This window comes from Alosa pseudoharengus, unplaced genomic scaffold (genome assembly GCF_046254945.1).
Source record: "Alosa pseudoharengus isolate Yale_2024_CS ecotype anadromous, Long Island Sound unplaced genomic scaffold, YU_APseudo_1.1 YU_APseudo_1.1_scf_2, whole genome shotgun sequence".
Classification (NCBI taxonomy): Eukaryota; Metazoa; Chordata; class Actinopteri; order Clupeiformes; family Clupeidae; genus Alosa; species Alosa pseudoharengus.
The window spans coordinates 9070619-9086379 of record NW_027468663.1 but is presented as its reverse complement, the minus strand read 5'-3'; the positions used below and the strand labels follow the sequence as shown (position 1 = coordinate 9086379).

Sequence of the window (15761 nt, the reverse complement as noted above, 5' to 3'; positions counted from 1 at the left end):
GTTTAAAAGAGGCTCGCAGGTCACCGCTGAAGAGCAAAGGCACGGCCCTCAGCCGCACGTACAGTAATGCCTGAGATGCGGGCTGAGGCTCTACCCTGGAACCACTCGCTATTGCTGGAGAGCGGATCATGGATCACAAGCCGCGAATTGGCCTTTGAAACATGGCGCACCCAATCAGATCACCACAACGGTGGCCATAATTAAATCATGTCCACTTCACACAGGCTGCCAGTGAGGCAAGCTGACTATCAAAGGCAGGGTTCGAGGTTCACCATCTCCATGAGGTGCGCGGAGCTCCTTCTCGTGGAGCGCAGCAGCACGCAGAGCAGCCGTGAGCGAGGAGCCAGCCTATCATCGCCGCTGCCGTCCTCGGACTGGGCTTCCCAGAGCTCCAGTAATCGCTGGTGACGGACGGGAACTTGGGGGGGAAATCCCATGGCTTGCTGAGAGGGCTGAGACGCTGATTCTGGCAGACACTCATACTCACGGGGTGAGTGGGTGGGTGGGTGCGGCCTTCAGTAGTGCGGGATGCAAGTTGGGGGTTGGGGCTGGCGGGGGTAGTGGTGGTGGGGGGGTGTTGGTCTCGAGTCCCGGACAGGCCAACCAGCTCGCTGCCTTACCCCTCATTAGAGCGCTCAAACCGTCACCCCGCTGAGGGGACACACTCTCTTTATGCCTTTAAGCTTAAGCGCAGGAGCCAACTATTATCATCCCCCTAAACACCGTTTTGTTTGGCAGATTTTAGACTGGATTTGGTCCGACTTGAAATAAAAGGATTAGCCGATTAGCATTAAGAAGCTTTCTCTCCATTCCTGATGGATGCATCATAATTTTTTGTGTCTGGACTGTGGGGATGGTAGCTACAGGGAAGGGGGGGGGGTTGCACTTTCTTAAGCATGAAATGGTTTGCAAGAGTAAGTTGTTCAACTAAAGAAATGTATAATACAATGCCTCAAAACAGGAGAATGTTGTTACTTTTAAGTTTTAAAAGATGGAGTTAAAGGAGATTCATGACATTGGTATCATGACCACAAGCACAAAATCCTATCCTGGATTGGGTACAAGTTTCACTTCTGAGAAGTTACATAAAAAACCTCTTGATGAATTGAAGCACTCACCAGTTGGTCTTTTTGCAAAACTAGAAACACCTCCCACTCAAGAAAAAAAGAATAATGAAGGAAATTGTGGGCAGGAGAGACTAATTGCAACTTCATTTCAGAAAGCACATTATTTCAGCTCTAAAGTCTGATCTTTCACTGCGCTGGATTGGTTTTGTACTCCACCTTTCATACGCACAGCATTCAGCTCGGCATGGCACTTTGAGCATTCAAGCAATGTCATCAATCAGTAACAAAACCATGCTCATAATTATACCTTCAGACATCAGGTGCATTGCGGTTGGATGTCAAGCATGACTAAAAGTCACATTCACTGAACGCTCTTTATAATTACAGCCATGCATGAGAATCTGTCTTTTTTCCTTGCGTCTGTTTGCACTTTCTTGTCACCCCCGATTCGGGCGTTTGTCAGAAAGGAGGGAATAATGACCTACTCTACATCTGTTTTTCTTCTGCTCCCACAGACAACGACAGCCCAAGAAGACAGAGTTGTCATCAGTACAGGGGATGGAAAAAATTACAGCACTGGGTTAATTTTTCATGTTATCTAAAAGGATGATAGAGAGAAAAAATAGCCTAGCTTGTAAATGGAAAGGATGCAATTAAAATATAATTAAAATAAATGGCTGGAAAGAGATAGCCAGCATGCTTCAGCATGATATATGTGGCTGTTTGTGACGGCTGAGTCTGAATGAATGTGAGCCTCCCTCAAAGCCTGTGCACCTCTCAAGCTGGGGAGGCGACCCTGCGAAAGAATGGCAGAGAAAGAAGGAGTCCAACTTTCTAAGACGAGAGGAACTGAATTAATGGCAGAGAAGAGAAGGGAGAGAAGAATGGGACAGGGCAGAAAGAAAGGGGCGGGAGGGTCACTATGGGAGATTGACAGCTTGTGAGTGTCGCTTGACCTCTCGGGGGTTCGCCTCCAAGTATTCTCAATGGGCTTAGAGCAGGACAAAATAAAGAGCAAGAATGTTAATTTATTTTCAATTGTCAGTTCGTAGAAGGGGGGGTGGGGGTGGGGGTGGGGAGGGGTAACGAATGCATACATACATGCATATCAAATGAGTGGGGAACAAAACTAGATGTAAAGCAGTGTCCGAGTGGTGCCGACACACACACTCTCACACACATCTGAGATGAAGACGTGGGCTTGCATTTTCCCTGAGTGTGCTGCCGCTTAGACCACCAATTCTGCCTGACTCAAACTTCAACATCTGTGAAACTACACCAACCCCCCGTCCTGCTAAACCTGCCCCCGCCCTGCTAAACCCCCGACACACACCCAACACAGACTTATTTTACATTGAAGTAAGACAAGTAACACAGAGCTCCCTTGCATCTGGAAGGCTGTGGTATTAGGCATTAGCATTTTAAAAAGGAGGAGGATGTTGTATGGACAGACTGTAAAAAAAGGGGCTGATTAGCTGCGAGACAAAAGGCCGAGGGGGAGGGGGGCGGGGTTGGGGCGAGCCATAGAGAAGATCTCCTTGGATACACCCCACATTCTCATTTGAAGCCTCCCGGAGCCATTGTGCCTCTGCCGTGACAATTCCTGACAAGGCCACTGCAGGCTCTGCTGTCCTCTCAAGGATCTCATGTCATTTTCTTGGCTTTGGCGGTGTTGCAGAAAACTTGTCAAAAGCCACCGCGAGAGCGAGTAAATGCCACAATCAGGTGAAGGTTTTTTTTTGTGTGTGTGTTTGCACTTTGCAAAGAGAACTTGTCTTGACTTTGCAGGGTGAGGCTCAGGGAGGGCAGGAGAAGGTAGTGGGAGGCAGCCAGGCTTCTCCGCAGTGTTTCAACGCCCTCCACAAACAGGAAACTATTAGGGCGAGCTAATGACCCAGTCGCAAATGTCATGTGGGGCCGAGGAAACAACTCAGACGACTTTGTTTTAATTTGCATTATTGCTCAGTGGAAAGGCCTATCGCTGCATAATAGATTCTACTGACAACTGACAGCTCCCATCTGAACTAATAGGGCCTTAGCCGTCCCCATCATTGCAATCACCATTGCCTTTGCCTCATTACCTGGAGAGGTAACTCTGTTGACTGTCTGCTCTAATGACAATGGATGGAGTGAGGTGCAGAGGAAAAATCCCCAAGAAAACACCCCAACACACACACACACACACACACACACACACACACACACACACACACACACACACACACACACACACACACACACACACACACACACACACCATCTCTTTGAACACGGCCAACAGCGCTGATTTGTAAAGGTTACGCGACCCTAATGAGAACTTCTATAAAATTACCCTCATGCCTTACTGGGATATGGCCGAACTGAAAATTATTTAAATGTCACGTTCATTTATCGACCAAAGATACTCCTCCTAGGTGTGATAAGGGTCCCATCTCTCTCAGGCAAGGGGTAGTCTAATTTGCAATCGGAGCTTTTCAGAGGTTCCATTTGTATTCTCCCGCAAACTGCCAAGCTCCTCCTGCGCCCTCTCCACTTCCCCTCGGCTCATTCACTCACACCACCCCGTCTTCCGCGGCTTACACTTGCTCGCACTCAATCACAATTTACAAGAGAAACTGTGGTTGGCTTGACAACCTCACTTATATTTACCACAGACAGGATAAGCAGTAATGCTCGTGATCATTCACTCAGCGAGGGGGGGGGGGGGACACACTAAGAGCATGGATCAACTGTTCAGACTCTCCGCTGGCCAGTGTTTATTTGCACACCAACACCGCTATGTTCTTTATGACACCTGCGCACCTCGCTTGGGCAATATCGCTGTGGCAAAGCAAAGCGAGTTCTGTGCCTCTATCCTTTTGAAGGGCTAATTCAAATGTAAACTTGATGTGCGTTTGCTGTGGAGGGAGAAATACACCTTGGTGAAAAGCGATTTAAATTACAGTCGGCCATTCATGTACCGCACTGGGAAATAGCAACAGAGAGAGAGAGAGAGAGAGAGAGAAAGAGAGAGAGAGAGCATACAGACATACACAGAGGCAGTAGACCCACATTTGCCTCAGTAACAAAGTGAAGCAAGGCGCTGAAAACAATCTAGTCTAGGGCTGATGAGTAGGAGAACCACACTGCTGCTCTAAATGAATAGCTACAGGTTTGCATCTGCTTTCAGTCGTGGCGCAACCGTCTCAGAATAACGACTCTTGGAGGATCAGCGAGGCAGTCGAACCAGTTTCCCACGTTGGCCCAGTATTTATAACTCTGTGGTTTTCATTGAGCAAAAGAGCCCTTTTCAACTTGACGAAAGTGGGGGAATCGCCCATGCACATTTTCACTGGGAGCGTTGTGAGAGGTATGCAAGTGTACCTCCTGCACGAGAGGCTGCAAATAATGTTTCCTTTAAATGCAGGGAAGACAAGTAAGGCCCAGGGATAGCTTCAGTCTTGACACAACAAATGTGAGGGAAAAGAGAAGGAAAGCAGCAGCAGCAGCAGCGGCAGCCGCACCACACCGCCAGCACTGTGCCTCTCATGGCTTCAAATAAAGCGCTTCCAAGAAAGAATGTTGGACCATTTTCACAGCTTTTCTCTGCGACCAGGCCTTGCTTAATCTCTGGCTAGCCTGCCAGTGGCTGAGACACTGACTTCCTTATTTTATTTTCAACCCCCCCCCCCCCCAATCCCCAATCCTTTGCTCCAGTTTTTTTTTATATCCTCTAGTACATCATTCCTGCGGGTGTTTGTGTAGTGTCCCTTAGTTACTGGGAAAGAGGCACAGCAGCACAGAGTTAAAAGCTTGCCCTGTCCCACTCATAAGAACAAGGCCATCAATAATTCACTGTCATCGGGAAGCATTATCTAACAGCCCGATTAAATTTTTAGCATGTTGAGTGACACACACACACACACACATGAAAAAGTGCACTGTAAGAGGACACTCTGGGTGGCAACAGAGCCTGTGACAGATGTGACCATGCCGAAGTGAGGAAATCTTCCCCGTCAACAATTTATGACAAGTCAATCCTTCAGATGTCTACTGAAGGAGGTTGTACGGAAATAAATGCCTACACAAAGTATATATATACATGATATTCAAATGATACATAATTAGTAAAACTGACTGTCATGTATCTACCACTAAAGTGTATTTTTCTGGTGTATTGCATAATGAACATTTCCCTCATAATATTTTAAATATGGGGAGCAAATGCCTGAAATATTTTTATGTCCCTAAAATGTCAAAGAGGCTTAAGAAGTTGGGAGCTAAAAGCACCAATGCTTCTTCATAGGGAAGAGAGCCATTTTGCACCGAGTCTGGCCAAGGAGCGAGAGAAGTCCATCTAAGCCAAGATCAATTAGATCCAATTCCAGTGTAATTAAAACGTCCTAGCAGAGGTCTTTGAACTCAACTGCACAGCACTACTAACAGAAATTAAAGCCAGCTACCTCAGTAAGACCAACAGAAAGCTGTTGACCACTGCATTAGAGCTCAGCTGACCCCACATATGGCAAAAGCATTTCTGTCTGTCTTAGTATCTTCTATCTTAGTGGCATTTGGCACACGGAATTCTGACCTCAACAACATTTTATCAGTAAAGTCTTTCACTTGACTAAATCACCTGAGGACATTTACACGTCTACATTTCTGTAGGCACATCTTTTTTTTTCTTGCCAAGTCCTGAGCGACTGTGCTCTAACTGTGCTCTAACTGTGCTCAAATGGAGCTCTTCTACATTCACAGTCTAACAGTAAAATGACACAATCTGATATTTCTTCAAGCAGTGAATTAATGGTATCTGTCACCATGTTATTTCCATCATGTCTCATAATGATCAATGATTTCACATGATTGCCCCAAGCTGAAGCCCCATCTCTGTTTACTACCCACACTAGAGGATAGAACATGTATATAATTGGAGTTTCTCTCAGAAAAACAACAACTTCTCGTCCTGGTTTTTATTACCTTAACTATTAGCGAAATAATGACTCAATCCCATGAGTGTGTTTGATACTTAACCATGCTCATCAGAAGAGAAGCCGCTTATGACTTTCCTAATTAAAACACGCCGCAATCAGCAATCACAATCCCTCTTCCAAAACAGTATTCAAGATATAATTTGCCTGGGTGATCAACAGCGGGCTCTCCCTTAACAAGTTTAAACAGTGACGGCGACAGTCTCTGCTTCTTCAGGAGGCCTTTTGAAATGGAACAAATCAGCGCCAATCAAGGGTGAGTGGGTGATTTAGAGGGTCTTGTTTTAGCTCTCGTGTTGCGTTTTCAGTGCTACTTTCAGTCTGCCCGCCGACATTTTCCATCGGAATCTTTTATTGGACACCCAAATTATAAATAGGCTCTCATCACTAGCACACCTGCACTTAGCGCGTGTAGGAGAGACGCCTGGCTTTTCCAACCATGCTGAGACAATGAGCTGGTCGTGATGGCTCAAAACCATATCTAACAAATACAGTAAGCCTGAAATGAAAGACCAGTAATCAAGACCATTTCAAAGCCCAGATGAATAGAAACTGTGCTTAATGAGACTGTATAGATTCATTAAAATGGAAAGTGCTAAAACATCACAAAAGTTGTACTTAAAAGTGCATTAATACTTTGAAATAGTCTGTCAAAGATAATTACTGGCATACAAATCCAACTATGAAGTTCTCAGTGACGATTCTTTGACACTTATCTCCAAGGGAATTTTTGTCATTGCATGATAAACGTTCAGACCCAAGTCTTTGCAGCCTACACTTATCAACAAAAATAATATAACAGTTATAATGAGTATGAAAATGCCACAGTAAACTAAAAGCACACTGAAATTCTCAAGATACTGCAAATAAGTCAATAAACAACTACGGTTCCATACAATGAGGAAGTGCTACAGCTGCAAGGTACGTTGGCACACCTACAATCACAACACAGGTAATGTTGCTGCACAAACATTCTTTACGTTTGTGTTGAAATAAGTCTGACTTGAAAAGTCTGGACACATCTGTCTTTTCTGATCGTTTTTGCAGGCAAACAATAGTATTTCTACCAGTCGGTTCTCGTGTGAAAGTGGGTCTTAAGGAGAGGCCTTTCATCCACGTCAGTTCGGCTTGCAGAATTCAGCACTGCCATGTAACAACACAGACATTACATGAAGGGCTGCCAATCCAGGGGCCAAGGACCATTCAAGGACCCTCTGACAATATCACATCACACAGAGCGTATAAAAAAGGCATACATCACACGGGAGAGAGCTGTACTGACGATCAATGGTCCTGAGGGAGTCTGACTGTGTCTTTAAACTACCTGATATCTATCACAACCCCATCCACTCCTGACACTTTATACACTGGGCTGAGACAGTCATTGCGCTATAGTGGTCCTCCTGCAGAAACGGCCACCGGTTATCTTGGGTGCCTTTTTTATCCTTAAGGATAAACCGGTCAAAGCTAATGGGCGACATAGCGGGAGACCTGGCATTTTCTGAGATACCTAAAAGGAAGTTGTCATAACACGCTTCAGTTCACTTGTTCTTTTTTTCCATCCAATGAAATCTTCCCATTATAGGCCTACATAGAAATAAGCTATCAATTCTTTGAAAATTACAGTCTACATCCTCAGCTAACCAATGATTTTGTGTCTTCGGGTGCTGTGGCAAGAGGGTAATAGCCATAGTTAACCATTCAATATGCTGGAGTCAATATCATTGCTCTATTTCTGAAGTGCTGTCCAGAAAGCTTATAGCACAGAGAAGCAAAATCTCATACGATAAAGATTGCAATAGAGGTGCAAACCCCATTGAGTTACATTATTTTGTTTTCAGGTTCTATAGGTGTACATCACCTTAAAATATAACGCTATCTTACAAGTGCTTTCCATCACGATTCCACATCAAATCACCAATAGGGAAAATCACGACTGCACCATCCAACATTGTTTTTTGCCACTGGGGGGGCTGCAGTGTATATTTCTCAGATTTCAAAGCGATGCGTCGGTAACACTAACATGTGTGTTGTGTGCGACCCAACCCCTTCACCCCTTGCTCTTGTGTGCGTGTGAAAAACCGCCAAGGCTAAGGTGTATTATCACTCTACCCTCCGAAGACCTCAGCAATGTCCTCTCTCGCTAATGGCAGCCATTTGTTGCAGGGGAGAAGCCCAGAGGGCAGTCAAGACATCTCACAGGTCAATGCTAATCCCCTGATATATGGAGCCGAAGGACCCTGGCCCATTCATCACACCCCTGGTTGGCGGCTCATACAGTGAGCTTTGCAGGAGCCGAGAGGGTTAAACGTAAACCTGAAAAGACCTCTTAACTATCCATCACCCAAAATCAGCATCTGCACCAGCAGGGGTATTTAAAAGACACAGAGCGGGGCTGTTTTCTAAAAAAGCAGCACGGACAAGGACAAACCTGGCCCTTGGGACAGACCCATGACCCACTTCACCAGTCATCAGATCATTCCCTGGTATAGACCGTATGTGGCGTGATGTGTTGGTCTACTGTAAATAACAGTAAGGAACAGTAAGGAATACTCTAGCTAATGGTCCATGCAAGGCTGGACTGCAAACTCTGTCTGTTCACACACAGTCAACGAGAAGAACTAATGGTGGCTTTAATATGTTGTCAGGGAAACAAAATATAAATTCACTAAGTTAGTGTGGCAGATCTAAAGAGGCTGGCAGGGATCATTTGATGAGTATACTTACTAGCACAGCATGATCGCATGGTGCAAACACAAATAAGTAGATAAACAATATAAACAAACACAAATATACAGACAACACAAAAACACCAAGGCGCAGGCACGCACATACACACAAACACAGACAGACACACACACATAAACACACATAAACACACAAACACACACACACTTGGCTTGTTTAAAACGGTCTGTGCTTCCTACCAGACAAATACAGCCCACAACACTCAATCTTCTCAACCGACGCTTTCAACTAGCCAGCAGACAGGCCTATTTGTTTCAGCGTTGACTCTTCCCCGCAGCGTTATTCAACAGTGGTGGATAACTGCTGCCATGATTATCACTGCTTACACTTATCACCCCATCCAGGCTTGTTCCTCACACTGCAGTCTCATTCGCTCTGCCCCTCTCATCCTCACTTTCCTGCAGCTTCTCTCCCACTTTTGACATGGAACGTGTCAGGCAAACACACAGAGACAGCTGTCAAACCAACCTGCTGTGATTGAGCCTAGCAGGTGACATTTTCTCTCGTTCTCACTCCCTATGTTTGTGTGTGTGTGTGTGTGTGTGTGTGTGTGAGTGTGTGTGTGTGTGTGTTGGTGCATGTATGTGTGAGTGTGTAATAGACATCCTCAAAATTCCTTCATAATTGTCTGACCCGTAAAAAAAAAAACAATCCTACTTCATTACTTTCTCTCCTCTTACCATCCATATAACAGCAACCTCATTTGGAATGGAGAAAATTCTCGAACATGTTGACTGGCAATTAAGAATATTTATTTATTAATTTGACAATTAAGAATGTTTATCATTGCAGTTTGTTATTGCTTCTGTTTACTTCTGATTGTGTTCGGTGTGTGAGTGTAAAAGTGCACCCATGCTTGGCCTTGTAATTCTAATTTTAAAAGACCCAGAACAGTGAACACTATAATACAAAATATATTTAAGATTGGAGCTAAAAAATATATGTTTATTTTTGTTGGACTCAAAATTTAAAATATCAATCAAAACCCTACCTTAATTGCCCTTCCAGGCCCTTGCCCTAACAATTGAAAATAACTGTTAATTTGAAACAACGCAAACTTCTGTTTATTATTGCAGTGCTAGACTGTTTTTTTAGGTGATCTAAAAAAGTAAAACCCATAAAATATTACTCTCCCCGCGCAAGTCGATGGGCCTTCTTTTTTTCTACTTGGAGCAAGCCCACGCACAAGTGTAGATACAATGCGCCATCCAATAATTATAGATGGTAATGAGGAATAAAACCTCGAGGGGAAAAGTACCGACGCACAGGGCAATTGTAAAAGTGAGTTATCGATTGAATGAATAGAATTGGGCACTGGTGGGCCTACTGTAGACTACTACAGAGTCTAGGCTACCCATCGGCCCGCAGTCCTTTACTCGTTTTCTCAACCTCACCCACTGTGGCGAAACTGGGGGATGGTAACTCAAGTTCTGTATTGAGATAGGGACACTTTGATATGTAAATTGGAACTTGGAAAAAAGGCGAAAATTCACACTCGCATAAATTCAAACCATTTGCAGGGAGTTGATGTGAGATGAGATGGCACTTCCTCTAAAGACGGCCAGAACAAATGGACCAAATCACAGCGCGCCTGGGGAACGGGGGAGGGGAGAAGGCAAACCTAACAACGGAACATTTGTTCTGGAGAATTCCTTGCCTGACAGTTGCAACATTGGAATCAATGAATGAATGCGTCAATGGGTGAAGAGAGACTATACCTACAAGTTCGCGCTAATTAGCTCTACTGTAAGTGGCGCAAGGATAGTCAGTTAATTTTCAAGCGGGTGCATAAATCAATGTGAAACCTAAGTAGACCTGCTACAATGAATCGCAAAACTGCCTATGGGCCAATTCCCATGCACATGAGCAGGCTATGTTCTGCAGCGACTTAAATTAAGTTATAATGACTTACAATGTGTAGACTGGATAAATTATAAGGAATGGCTAGGGAAGACTGGCTATGATTGCGACAAAGTGTTATAGTGTAATATATATATATATATATATATATATATTATCAAACTAAATCTTTAGGCCTATACTCTAATCTCTGACATATAGGCCGACTTGCCAGGCAATTTCGAGACTGCATGTCTGAAACTGACTCTTGAAATGACGAGTAGGCCTAGACCAAATCAATAAAAACAAACAAATGAAGATGTCCTTTGAATCGACCTTAGGCATTTTCACATAGCATAGTCATTTATTATTTCCTGTAGGCCGACGATTATCTGTTCATGTTTACAGACTTCGCTCAACTACATTGTGGTTGTAGAGCGACAATAGGCTAGGCCTACTCATAATGATCGGAAAATAAATCACTAGGGTCTAGACTTTCTAGTAGGCCTCTGCACCCCCCCCCCCTCTCTCGCTGCGTCTGTGTGTGTGTGTGTGTGTGGGGGGGGGCGGTCAGATCAGTGTGTGTGTGTGCGCGCGTTCGTGCGTGTGACTTCAGCATACAGTTGACATAAGCTTAGATATAGGTGAATTATACATGTGCAGTCTAATGATCTAATTTTACCAGCTCAAATGGGTCTCGTCTGAATCTTAACATTTACAGACTCTGTAAAACCGTGCCTCGTTTAGTCTCCAGTTTCTTTGGTTTTCCAATAGTCTATTATAAAATAGGATAAGGTTTTGGTCAAATTAAACGTGTCACAAATAGCCTAAACAACTTATGTATTAAACAAGAGAAAGTTAATTCAACGCGTAAAGGCGAACCTGTAGGCCTATCTTTCATGTATTACCTGTTCGGTAAAAACATATTCCGTGAAATAAATACACCACCACAATCCAGCTAAGATTGGAGAGAAGGCAGCAAATATCCACATCTGGAGTTTTCGGGTTTAAGAAACGGCTCTTTTTTAGGAGGACCCCTGGTAGGCCTCTCAAACGGCTACCTCTATTATACTGGACCGAAACTACTCTACCTGGACAAAACCAAGCGAATTCACTTACGAGGGCTGCCAGATCAGTGAGCGAGTCGATCGTATCCTACAATGACTGCCCATAACTTTAAGGCCGTGATATATACTTCTTATGGTAACCTGTAAATGGACAAACTTCCGTATACCTGCCTTCAACAAAGTACATTTTTAAACATAGAGAAGCTTCCCTGCCATGAGAGAACAGAAAGACTACTGTCCAGTTTGGAGTGAGGAAGTGAACACCTATCAGTGGAAGTGAAAACATTTCTGTAAGTGTAAGAAAGGAGCAAAGACAGAAAATAACCTACTTACAAAGTATTGGGTTGTTCCAGTGTGGCTTTTTGTTATATCTGACGCAGCCCGAGACGATGTGGGACAGCCAAAGCAGACCTGAAGTGGGCAGCCTTTCAGTGGTGGACCCCTGAAACGCGGCTCAGTAGGCAGCACAAAGACTTGAATGGTTCCGATGCATTCTACACTTCTTCAGGACAAATCGTGCTCTATCACGTAGCAGGTCTTTCTCCAAGTCCGTGCATTGCCGCAAATCGGACGAACTCCATCCCAGATGCCTCTTAAATCTAAATGATTAGTTCTCCTTGCGGCGCATCCCTCTGCCGACACTTGAAAATACAACGTATTTGAAGAAACTCCGCGACCCAGTGTTAGCGTAGTAAGACGAATGGACAGGAATAATTAAAGCTCGTGCTATGCAGCCGGAAAGGCTACTCAAAATTTAGAAGAGCGCATCTCATCTGTCGCCTTTGTCAATCCATTGTCATAGACTCCACAAATATCGAATGGTCAGACTTGGCAAAAATGCCCGGAGAATCGGATAGTGCCAGGTCTGTAACTTGAAAGGACCCCTGCTCCATCCACTGCGCAGGCAGTGCGACTATTGGAGCAAACAAGGCAAAAAACACGGTGCGCCGGGTGCCTTCTCTGCAGCAGCTGGCTGTGGAGCTAGCCGAAAAAGACGGAGAGGAGGAGCCAGCAGGATCCGGAGTGGCTCCTCTCCCCGACATCATCTCCATAACAAAGCAGTGCGCTACAAAACAAAATTAATCACAGCACTAAGAGACCGAAATCCACAACGCATTTTCCGACCAATTGCACAATTCAGCAAAAATGCCCTGTAGATAATAATATAAATTTAGATTGTGTTGTAGTCCCATCTCACAGTCAATTTTAATGTCAGTGAAAATGGTTGAAAATGTTTTCAACATTTTTAGACAGTCAGTGTGAAAATATTTCTAAGTACCTTCTTCACTTTGCCACCACTAAGAGTTTTTCAGTCATGTCTTCCTAGAAACAGTTATCCTGTTATCTGAGGTTATCTGCGGAATGCTTTACACCACACCAATGTGTTGTTGGATGGGAGACTTACTCTGGTGAGGATACCAAACTATCAGTTGGTTCCATCCCAAGTGTTCAGTACCTGTTCTCTGAGACAGCAGCACCAATATTACCTTTCAGGGTATACCAGAGAATAGAGCCTTGCTGCCTTATGAAACATTCAAGATCTAACGGTATCCAGCATTTGAGCATGACCAGAGGACCTCCTCAAAGAGAAGCCTCCGCTGCAAGCTCACCCTGTAGGAAATGTATGCAGTGTGGACATGGAATATTTTCTGCTGCACGACCCTTAAAGAAATATAAAAACAGGCACTTTTGAGACAGTTGTGGTCGGAGGGTTAATTTCCACACTTTTGTTTCTCAGAAGTCTGAGAAGCATACTGCCAGGTCAGTAGGTTCTGTTACACGTGGCTTCAATAATGAAAAAACAAGAGAGAGAGAGACTCCCATTGCACCAGGGAAATGCGAATTTGGGTCAAATCTACCAGGTGGAAAGTGAGAGGATTAGTTGGGAGCTCTCATGTTTTTGGAGGCATAATTTTACATAATAAAGAATAACGGCAAAAGAGAAAACAGATGTAACACAGGTAATCCGCTGGCACATATTCATATTTGGAGAAACAATGTTTATGTATGAAGCGCCTCTAAGGGGCAGGGTGCTTTATTTGAACTGACCACTGAGTGTATTTGTATGTTTTATTCATCCAAGGGTTTGGGTCTCTCCCTCACCTATCACTGGAGCTGGGTAAGATCCAAAAAAGGAAAGCCAGACCTGACTAATTATAGTAATTCTAATAACAATGGTGAATGACATAGAAATACCAGATAAATAGTGCTACTGCCATGGTTGGTGTGATTTAGAGTAATACTACAAAAGATGCAAAATGGTTTCTTGTCATCGCTTGAAGGCACAAATAGAGAGTGGGACGTTCAGCTACCAGATAAAAAAAATACGGCCCTGGATGTTGTCAAGTACTCTATGGTTTTAATATTTCATGCAGTTACATCAGCAACATCTTACCCACATTTTGCAATTGTTGGTCTGCCATAATGCTCACCCATGAGCAGATCTAACAAAAGCAAATAAAAAACACAATTGGAATGCATAGTGTGCCATCTATACAACTACTGTCCACAGGTTTTTTCTTAAAGGGATAGACTTCAGTGAAAGTAATCAATAAGCCATCTGCCATTTGTACGTTGATATCAAAAGAAACTATTACACCAGTCAAGAGAAGTGTTCAAGCCAGCCGAGTGAATGCAAGTTAGCTACATATCTGAAAAGGCCTCTCTGACAAGCGTAATAGTTACTCTCACCCCACAAATGAGCTGTGTGCTGCTGAGACATTCTGTGCCGATAAAAAATAATACAAAAAATGGCAAAATCTAGAACATGCAGATCAACATCACAAAAAGCACCCACAGCCTCAGTTGCCCATAAAAAAGCAGTCCTTTTCTTTTTGAACTTTAAACATGCCATCAAAACATTATGGCACATTACAGCGACGCTGGCGTCAAATATGGCAGGGCTCTCAGTACTCTCTCTGCCTCTCTCCCATTCTGCTCTTTATTCTGTTCTCTCATGCATGTGTTCTCGTCAGAAATATGTTATTCTCAGCATGGGGAAAACCTCACAAAGAATTGCGGGCCATTTCAACAAACCTTCACACAGCTAATAAGAGGGCAATGCAAGTGTTGTGGTTAAGGATGTCATGAGTCGTTATTCGGTGGTTTTGTTCATTAAGTTCAAAAGTGGTGTGCTCAAAAGTCAGTCCAAAGTGAGAAAAGAACTAGACATTTTTTTTTTTTTTTTTTTTTAATATTTTTTATGTTGAAAATTAAAAAAAGGCCTGGCCAACTCGAAGCCGACAGCCCATATAAAAGACTGTGATGAGGCACATTTTCATAGGCCTTCCTCTGAGATAAATCACGTAGCCTAATTCCATAGCACCACAATGTGTTTCAATCTTTCATTTGTAATGGTGCTCCATACGATTTAACTCAGTTTTCTCCCATGCCTGAAATCGCCTAGGTCAGAAGGGGTGTGAGATCCTAAACCTGATGATGGAGAGAAATTAGGTTAGCCGAGCTTGGTAGCCTGTTTATTCAGCTCATTGTGAAATATTACCTAAATGCTAATGTTGCCATATGAAGTGAATAGAAATGAATTTGCACAAATAGGTTTCCGCACCCAAACTGGTTCAGCATGCATGACAGAGGGAAGCAGCACTCCTGAATGAGTGTGCGGTGAAAAACTTGGGCCGACATTTTGTATTGTCGCCATTGTGTGTGTGTGTGTGTGTGTGTGTGAGTGTGTGTGTGTGTGTGTGTGTGTGTGTGTGTGTGTGTGTGTGTGTGTAATGTGCTGGTGGAGCAAGAGGGTGGAGGTAGGCTCAGTTGTGAGTGCAGGGATCTTTTCTGGAGTCTTTGTGCAGAGACACTGCCAAATGGAAACAGATGCTCTTCGCTCGCGTCCCAGTGGGGAAAAAGAAAGAAAGGGAGAGAGAGAGAGCGGGAGAAGAAGGAAAAAAAACAGAAGAAGAAAATAGATTTACAGTGTCTGATAATTCGGTTCCACAGTGGCTGACCTCCCAATTTGCTTCACTGTGCTGTGATGTGCATTCACTTCAGCAGGGCTTGTTCAGCAACACAAGGTATAACCATAAAGCTTTGCAGGCAAAGAGAGAGGGAAACAG

The 15761-nt window shown here is 43.9% G+C and overlaps 1 protein-coding gene across 2 annotated transcripts in view; it reads right to left on the bottom strand.

Annotated features, from left to right (window-relative positions):
• adgrl2b.1 (adhesion G protein-coupled receptor L2b, tandem duplicate 1) overlaps positions 1-12587 on the bottom strand; it is an 82117-nt gene extending 69530 nt beyond the window's left edge. For both annotated transcript variants that reach the window (XM_076293588.1, XM_076293587.1), the window contains exon 1: positions 12025-12587. The gene's annotated coding sequence lies outside the window, so the exon portion shown is untranslated. The remainder of the gene's footprint in view (positions 1-12024) is intronic.
• Positions 12588-15761: the final 3174 nt, after the last annotated feature.